Raw genomic sequence first — 9940 nt, forward strand, 5'->3', positions numbered from 1 at the left:
CGACCTCCAAATGGAACGAAACTTGACAGGTGGTCCACCGGTGGTGTACCAAGGCCACTTGGCAAACCTCGGTCCATTCCGAGAACGTTTGACACCCGCTCACGAAAAGAGACAAGAGGGGTGCGCCGGTGCATGTGGGAGTGTCGAATTGCAAAACGGACAACGAGGAAAATGCTTGGATGCATGAGACGAACACGTATGCAAATGAGATGCACATGATGACATGATATGAGATGCATGACATGAACAAAATGCAAAATGAAAGACAAACCCGACCACGAAGGGAATATCATAACACATAGCCGAAAATGGCAAGAGTTGGAGTTACAAATATGGTAAGTTACATCCGGGGTGTTACAACCACCAACAGCGAGGAGTTTATAGCATGAAAAAATAAACCACAAACTACTAGTTGTTTGCCTGTTATCTTTATTTTACATCAAATAAAACATATCAAACCGCCGTGCACGGACAAATGAACCGCTGCACACTATACAAGAGAAAACTATGAACCGCCCTATACTTAACATTTTTTCTACCCAAACCAAAATAGTGAACCGAGGGGAACATGCAAAAAAATAATGCTAAAAATCTTGCTGACACGGATTAGTAGACGAGATTGCTAGCAAAGTCCTTCGTTTCTCAATCTCCTAGAGGTGGGGGCTTCGCTGTCGTCGCCCTCCTTGTGCGCCTCCCGGCGGCCACGTTTGTGCATGCACAGGCTCTCCGTGCCACGCGAACTGCACGCACAAGGGCACGACACCTCATGGAACCACCCGCGTACTGCTCATGAAGTCGACTGCACAGAACACTGAGCTTAACTTCAGGGCCGCGATTTACGGACTGCGCAGCTGCAGTTGCAGGACTGCACGGTTTCACTCAAACAAGTGAGCATCATACCTGACCAAAACTAAAATGGTAACCCAGGCAAGGAACGAAATACGGGAGATGTCCAAGGCGCTCGTCGGAGACCAAACTTTTTTGTTGTTTGTTCCCGAATACACCTACGAAGTGCATGGACACAGGCACCAATCTGCACCACTTGGACGCGGGCATGGCCGTGTATTGCTTGCCTGCACTGCCGAAACCGCATGCAACGAGCTAGCGAGCTGCACGTTCCACGGACGCCGGACTGCACCACGGAGGCCGACGCTGAAGGAAGAAGGCAGCAGGGCGATGAGCCGGCCATCCAGCACACCGTCTGAGGAGGAGGCTGGAGGGAGGGCTGGTCCAGGGGGGTGGAGGAGGCTCATGGCGGCTGGTGCCAGGGTGTTGTGGGGGGGGCGGCCTGGATCCGGGGCGTCGCGGGAGGACCGTCGCGGCCTGGAGACGGCGGCAAGGCGGCAAGGGACTCCAGGTGCGGCCGCACTGCAGCACCGCTGGGACTGAACCGCGTCGGGAGCCCGAGCATACTGCACACTCCGGCAGCGTACGGCACACTCTGGCACCCCCGTCGGATCCTGTAGAACCCGGGTTGAAGAACATACAGTCGCCCATCGACAAGCCGACTCGTGGGCCTCTCTCGCCGGTGTGTTTTTCTTCTGGGAGCCATTCGCACTAGATATGTGAATCGTGCCGCATCCACGGGCAGGCGAAGGAAGGGACAATGGAGCGGCGGTGGTGGACGTCGTAGCTGGGCGCGACGAAGGGAGGGCGAGTCTGTGGCACCTCCTCCCCCTGCTCCCACACAGTCCACATTGGGGACACATCGGGTGCACGGTGAAGCATCCCCGGCACCCGAGGAAGACGGTGCGGTTGGCGACCTCGACCTTCCTCTTCCCCCGATCCACGGCGATGCGGGAGGATAAATCCAATGCATAGGTGGAGGTTGTCGGTGGCCGCTCGGCGAGGAAGGCAGGAGGCGCGCGGCAACTCGGACTGGGGACGGGACCGCGAGCTCGAACCGTGGCCGCAGGGAACGATGATGCAAGGCCGTCGCGCGAGCGTTGGATAAGGGGATGAGTTGGGAGGCCATCACCGGGATTTGGGGGGTGGTAGGCGTTGGGAGGGACGGTGGCGATGGAGATGGGGTGGGGGAGTGGCGGCGCGGTGGCTAGCCGGCGGTGCGGGCTCTGTGGTGTGCCGAGGAGGTTGCCCGTGGGGCGCACGGGTTGGGAAGGTAATTGGCGGCGCGGGGAAGAAGGTGGGTTAGGTGGGCGGGGTGGGGTGGGGATAAGGTTGGACGTGGGATGTGGACATGTGGTCTATTTAGGTAGGTGTTAGCAGAATAACGAATTTGTTATCAGAATATATAGCCCCAATTCAAATATGGTGTGATTTAATTCAATGCCCATGTTGGTCCTGCAAAAATGTGCATTATTTATGGTTAGGGCTTTCACCTTTTTTCCTAAATCATGAGCATTTTTTAAGGGCATTTCAGGTTCATTGAAAATTATTTTAGTAAACCCTAGTTGATTAAAGTGGTGCTAGGGTTTATGCAATCCCCATTTCAAGTTTCATGCAAAAATTTAAACATGATGCAACACCAAAGCTAGCCTAGTGCATTACCAGAACTAGGGATGTGACAGGGGATTTTGCATGTCGGGATTTGGCAGCCGGAGGGAGTTTCCGCGTGCCTTGTAATTTCGGGATAGCAAGGCGCGGGTTGTGAAGGCACAAATTTTCGGAGCACAAAGAGACAAAGGGATATCTGGATTTTCAGTATAACAAGGCGCGGTTTGAAATTTTGGGACAAGCCTAACATGCAATAATGTACTGGGTCCCAAATCAATTCGCACTTCCCTCAATGAAAAAACCAAAAAAAAATATTCGCACCACACAAAGAGAGAATCTTGTCCCGTTTTACTATACAAATGTTATTCATAGCTATGAATCCATGTTATGTCCAATTAAAAAAATTTGCTAGCTGTATAATGCATCTAACGTACTCATACGAACATTTTAGAGCATTCCAAATGTATATACTACCGCTGCAATTCAAACTAACTTTGAATTTGTTTCTCCATTTGAATAAGAATCTACAATCATGATTGTTACCAAGTTAAACCATCATTTGTATATTATCTTAACAACACACCACATGATTACTATAGAGTTAGATATGAACTATGTGTACTATATGATCTCGAATTCAAAATTTTGAATACACTTGATGCTGATTGCAAATAATAGTACATTTGATGGACCAGCTAGATCTTCATAATCTAAATCATGTTTCATATGTACACTGTGTTTATCACACAAAGTATAGTGCCCCGCCCCACTGCATTATGACAAGTATTTAGCCCTGAGCAGCAGAAGCCACACATTATCAAAAATTCAAATAAATGTGTGGCACCCCGGCTCAGAGAGACCGGAACACCCCATATTCTAGCCCAGAGATAAGTCTCTGGAATACGGCACTGCTTGGCATAGAATAGATCGGCTCTTTATTACAAATACTCGGGTGTAAGGGTTCAAGTATTACAGCGGAATATAGCGGCACGGCGACACTACGCCTGCGAAGGTAGCTCTATGCTAGCAGCGGAACAATGATGACGGCGATGGACTCCACTCCGTAGGGACTCTAGCTGGGACGTGATCCTAGTGCACAAACTCAGACTCCTCGATAAGCAATCAATCCCGGCATGACCTGCAATCTGGCTTGACATGCAGGGTGAGTACTTTGAATGTACTCGCAAGCTTACAACAACCAAAGCAATCAAGAGAAACAATAGCATGGTATTTACAAATTAATCATCCATGATGAGCATGATAGTACTAGAACAACATGAGCATGGCATGCACATAATTCCTGATGTGAATCGGATGGCACTAGTGCTAGCATGCAGGGGAGGGATCGACGTTTAAGGTCTCATGGACCAACTTACTCTGCTCGGAGGTTATCTCATAACCATCATAAATATCCATATTACTTATGATCGTGATCACATTATCATTATCAAGAATACCATTGTGATCATTATCACTATCAAGAATACCATCGTGATCATCACAAGATCACATTATCATTATCAAGAATACCATAGTGATCATCTCGTGACCACATAAAGATCAACCAACTTCTGTCCTCATCGAGCTAGGGTTGTTTATTAGTCAGGTTATTATTACTGTCGACACATAGTGTGACCTACTACGAACTAGGCCCATATCCATGGGCACGGCTATCGATAGATTAGACACTCTGCAGAGGTTACTACACTGTACCCACACCACGAACCCATGGCCTCGTGCACCCATTCGGGTGGACCAACGGCGTTCCGACAAAACCAATCTATTGCATGACACTCTGCTGACCACTCCGACCAACTCCCCTTTGGGCTAAGTCATGGGTGACCCCGGATGCCCACTCTGGACATCTGCCACCTTCGTAGCAAAACAAAAACGGTCCCAAACAGGGACAATGGTATACCATAAAACTGTTGGGGAACGTAGCAGAAATTCAAAATTTTCTACGCATCACCAAGATCAATCTATGGAGTAATCTAGCAACGAGGGGAAGGGGAGTGCATCTACATACCCTTGTAGATCGCGATGCGTAAGCGTTGCAAGAACGCGGATGAAGGAGTCGTACTCGTAGCGATTCAGATCGCGGTTGATTCCGATCTAAGCGCCGAACCACGGCGCCTCCGCGTTCAACACACGTGCAGCCCGGTGACGTCTCCCACACCTTGATCCAGCAAGGAGAGAGGGAGAGGTTGGGGAAGACTCCGTCCAGCAGCAGCACGACAGCGTGGTGGTGGTGGTGGAGGAGCGTGGCAATCCCGCAGGGCTTCGCCAAGCACCGCGGGAGAGGAGGAGGAAGGAGAGGGGTAGGGCTGCACCGAAAGAGAGACGTTCTCGTGTCTTGGGCAGCCCCAAACCTCAACTATATATAGGGGGGAGGGGGCTGCGCCCCCTCTAGGGTTTCCACCCCCAAGGGCTGGCGGCCAGCCCTAGATCCCATCTAGGGGGGGCGGCCAAGGGGAGGAGAGAGGGGGGCGCCACTAGGGTGGGCCTTAAGGCCCATCTGGACCTAGGGTTTGCCCCCTCCCACTTTCCCATGCGCCTTGGGCCTTGGTGGGGGGCGCACCAGCCCACCTGGGGCTGGTCCCCTCCCACACTTGGCCCACGCAGCCTTCTGGGGCTGGTGGACCCACTTGGTGGACCCCCGGGACCCTCCCGGTGGTCCCGGTACATTACTGATATCACCCGAAACTTTTCCGGTGACCAAAACAGGACTTCCCATATATAAATCTTTACCTCCGGACCATTCCGGAACTCCTCGTGACGTCCGGGATCTCATCCGGGACTCCGAACAACATTCGGTAACCACGTATATCTATTCCCTATAACCCTAGCATCATCGAACCTTAAGTGTGTAGACCCTACGGGTTCGGGAACCATGCAGACATGACCGAGACGTTCTCCGGTCAATAACCAACAGCGGGATCTGGATACCCATGTTGTCTCCCACATGTTCCACGATGATCTCATCGGATGAACCACGATGTTGGGGATTCAATCAATCCCGTATGCAATTCCCTTCGTCTATCGGTATGTTACTTGCCCGAGATTCGATCGTCGGTATCCCGATACCTTGTTCAATCTCGTTGCCGGCAAGTCTCTTTACTCGTTCCGTAACTCACATCATCCCGTGATCAACTCCTTGGTCACATTGTGCACATTATGATGATGTCCTACCGAGTGGGCCCAGAGATACCTCTCCATTTACACGGAGTGACAAATCCCAGTCTCGATTCGTGCCAACCAAACAGACACTTTCGAAGATACCTGTAATGCACCTTTATAGCCACCCAGTTACGTTGTGACGTTTGGTACACCCAAAGCATTCCTACGGTATCCGGGAGTTGCACAATCTCATGGTCTAAGGAAATGATACTTGACATTAGAAAAGCTCTGAGCAAACGAACTACACGATCTTGTGCTAGGCTTAGGATTGGGTCTTGTCCATCACATCATTCTCCTAATGATGTGATCCCGTTATCAACGACATCCAATGTCCATGGTTAGGAAACCGTAACCATCTATTTGATCAACGAGCTAGTCAACTAGAGGCTTACTAGGGACATGGTGTTGTCTATGTATCCACACATGTATTTGAGTTTCCTATCAATACAATTCTAGCATGGATAATAAACGATTATCATGAACAAGGAAATATAATAATAACCAATTTATTATTGCCTCTAGGGCATATTTCCAACAGTCTCCCACTTGCACTAGAGTCAATAATCTAGTTCACATCACCATGTGATTAACACTCACAGGTCACATCACCATGCGACCAACACCCAAGAGTTTACTAGAGTCAACAATCTAGTTCACATCTCTATGTGATTAACACTCAATGAGTTCTGGTTTGATCATGTTATGCTAGTGAGAGAGGTTATTAGTCAACGGGTCTGAACCTTTCAGATCCGTGCGTGCTTTACGAATATTTATGTCATCTTGTGGATGCTACCACGCGCTATTTGGAGCCATTTCAAATAATTGCTCTACTATACGAATCCGGTTTACTACTCAGAGTCATCCGGATTAATGTCAAAGTTCGCATCGATGTAACCCTTTACGACGAACTCCTTTTCACCTCCATAATCGAGAAAATTCCTTAGTCCACTAGATACGAAGGACAAGTCCGACCGCTGTCATGTGATCCTTTCCCGGATCACTATTGTACCCCTTGACCAACTCATGGCAAGGCACACTTCATGTGCGGTACACAGCATAGCATACTGTAGAGCCTACGTCTAAAGCATAGGGGACGACCTTCGTCCTTTCTCTCTCTTCTGCTGTGGTCAGGTCTTGAGTCTTACTCAATACTTACACCTTGTAACACAGCCAAGAACTCCTTCTTTGCTGATCTATTTTGAACTCTTTCAAAATCATGTCAAGGTGTGCGTTCTTTGAAAGTATCATCGGGCGTCTTGACCTATCTCTATAGATCTTGATGCCCAATATGTAAGCAGCTTTTATCCAGGTCTTCCTTTGAAAAACTCCTTCCAAACAACCCTTTATGCTTTCCAGAAATTTTTACATCATTTCGGATCAACAATATGTCATTCACATATACTTATCAGAAATGTTGTAGCGCTCCCACTCACTTTATTGTAAATACAAGTTTCTAACAAACTTTGTATAAACCCAAAAACTTTGATCACACCATCAAAGCGTATATTCTGACTCCGAGATGCTTGCTCTAGTCCATGGAAGGATCGCTGGAGCTAGCATACCTTTTAGCATCCTTAGGATCGACAAAACCTTTCTGATTGTATCACATACGACCTTTCCTTACGGAAACTTGTTTTTGACATCCATCTACCAGATTTCATAAATGCTGCTAATGCTAACATGATTCCGACGGACTTTAAGCATCGCTACGGATGGGAAAATCTCATTGTAGTCAACTCCTTGAACTTGTGGAAATACTCTTTGCCACAAGTCGAGCTTCATAGACGGTAACATTACCGTCCACGTCCGTCTTCTTCTTAAAGTTCCATTTATATCGGATTTCATGGCTTCTAACCATTTGTCGGAATATGGGCCCACCATCGCTTCTCCATAGCTCATAGGTCCATCGTTGTCCAACAACATGACTTCCAAGACAGGATCACGTACTACTCTGAAGTATTACGCATCCTCGTCGTCCTACGAGGTTTGGTAGTGACTTGATCCGAAGTTTCATGATCACTATCATAAGCTTCCACTTCAATTGGTGTAGGTGCCACAGGAACAACTTCCTGTGCCCTGCTACACACTAGTTGAAGTGACGGTTCAATAACCTTATCAAGTCTCCACCATCCTCCCACACAATTCTTTCGAGAGAAACTTCTCCTCGAGAAAGGACCTGTCTCTAGAAGCAATTACTTTTGCTTCCAGATCTGAAATAGGAGGTATACCCAACTGTTTTGGGTTTTCTATGAAGATGCATTTATCCGCTTTAGGTTCGAGCTTATCAGCCTGAAACTTTTTCACATAAGCAGCAACCCCAAACTTTTAAGAAACGACAACTTAGGTTTCTCTAAACGGTGTCGTCTCAACGGAATTGCGTGGTGCCCCTTTTAAAGTGAATGCGGTTGTCCCTAATGCCTAACCCATAAACGATAGTGGTAATTTGATAAGAAACATCATGGTATGCACCATATCCAATAGGGTGCAGCTATGATGTCCGGACACACCATCACACTATGGTGTTCCAGGCGGTATTAATTGTGAAACACTTTCCACAATGTCTCAATTGTGTGCCAAACTCGTAACTCGGATACTCATCTCTATGATCATATCACAGACATTTTATCCTCTTGTCACGACGATCTTCAACTTCACTCTGAAATTACTTGAACCTTTCAATAATTCAGACTTGTGTTTCATCAAGTAAATACACTCAGCATCTACTCAAATCATCTGTGAAGTAAGAACATAACGATATCCACTGCATGCCTCAGCACTCATTGGAATGCATATATCAAAATGTATTACTTCCAATAAGTTGCTCTCTTGTTCCATTTTTCTGAAAACGAGGACTTTCAGTCATCTTGCCCATGTGGTATGATTTGCATGTCTCAAGTGATTCAAAATCAAGTGAGTCCAAACGATCCATCTGCATGGAGTTTCTTCATGCATATATACCAATAGACATGGTTCGCATGCCTCAATCTTTTCAAAAACGACTGAGTCCAAAGATCCATCTACATGGAGCGTCTTCATGCGTTCTATCCCAATATGACTCAAATAGCAGTGCTACAAGTATGTGGTACTATCATTACTTTTGGCATGAACATGTGTATCACTAAGATCGAGATTCATTTTAGGTGCAAGACCATTGAAGGTATTATTCAAATAAACAGAGTAACCATTATTCTCCTTAAATGAATAACCGTATTGCGATAAACATAATCCAATCATGCTCAACGCAAACACCAAATCTCGATGGTAGAGGGAGCATGCGATGCTTGATCACATCAACCTTGGAAACACTTCCAACACATATCGTCATCTCACCTTTAGCTAGTCTCCGTTTATTCCGCAGCTTTTATTTCGAGTTACTAACACTTAGCAACCGAACCGGTATCTAATACCCTAGTGCTGCTAGGAGTACTAGTAAAGTACACATTCATATAACGTATATCCAATATACTTCTGTCGACCTTGCCCGCCTTCTCATCTACCAAGTATCTAGGGTAGTACTGCTTCAGTGACCGTTCCCCTCATTACAGAAGCACTTAGTCTCGGGTTTGGGTTCAACCTTGGGATTCTTCACTAGAGCAGCAAACGATTTGCTGTTTCATGAAGTATCCCTTTTGCCCTTGCCCTTCTAGAAACTAGTGGTTTTACTAACCATCAACAATTGATGCTCCTTCTTGATTTCTACTTTTGCGGTGTCAAACATCGCGAATAGCTCAAGGATCATCATAACTATCCCTGATACGTTATAGTTCATCACGAAGCTCTACTAGCTTGGTGGCAGTGACTATGGAGAACCATCGCTATCTCATCTGGGAGATTAACTCCCACTCGATTCAAGTGATTGTGGTACTCAGACAATCTGAGCACATGCTCAACGATTGAGCTTTTCTCCCTTAGTTTGCAGGCTTAAGAAACTTGTCAGAGGTCTCATACCTCTTGACGTGGGAACTAGTCTGAAATCCCAATTTCAGTCTTCGGAACATCTCATATGTTCTGCGACGTTGCAAAACCGTCTTTGGTGCCACAATTCTAAACCGTTAGCAATACGCACTGAACTATCACGTAGTCATCAAAACGTGTGTGCCAGATGTTTCGCAACATCTACAGACGACGCTGAGGTTCAGCACACCGAGCGGTGCTTTAAGGACATAAGCCTTCTGTGCAGCAATGAGGACAATCCTCAGTTTACGGACCCAGTCCGCATAATTGCTACTACCAACTTTCAACTAAATTTTCTCTAGGAACGTATCTTAAACAGTAGAACTAAAGCGTATGACATAATTTGCAAAGACCT

General features: G+C 47.0%; 1 long non-coding RNA gene across 2 annotated transcripts; it reads right to left on the bottom strand.

Moving 5' to 3' along the window:
* Positions 1 to 259: 259 nt before the first annotated feature.
* On the bottom strand, positions 260 to 2159 carry LOC123078319 (uncharacterized). Of its 2 annotated transcripts, none has more exons than XR_006437332.1 (2): positions 901 to 2159; positions 260 to 799 (listed from the first exon to the last, which is right to left on the bottom strand). It is a non-coding gene; the product is annotated as an uncharacterized lncRNA (long non-coding RNA). The 2 variants fall into 2 exon arrangements; XR_006437333.1 differs by having other exon boundaries at positions 260 to 811.
* Between the last annotated feature and the right edge of the window lie 7781 nt (positions 2160 to 9940).

This window comes from Triticum aestivum, chromosome 3D, assembly GCF_018294505.1.
Source record: "Triticum aestivum cultivar Chinese Spring chromosome 3D, IWGSC CS RefSeq v2.1, whole genome shotgun sequence".
Taxonomy (NCBI): domain Eukaryota; kingdom Viridiplantae; phylum Streptophyta; class Magnoliopsida; order Poales; family Poaceae; genus Triticum; species Triticum aestivum.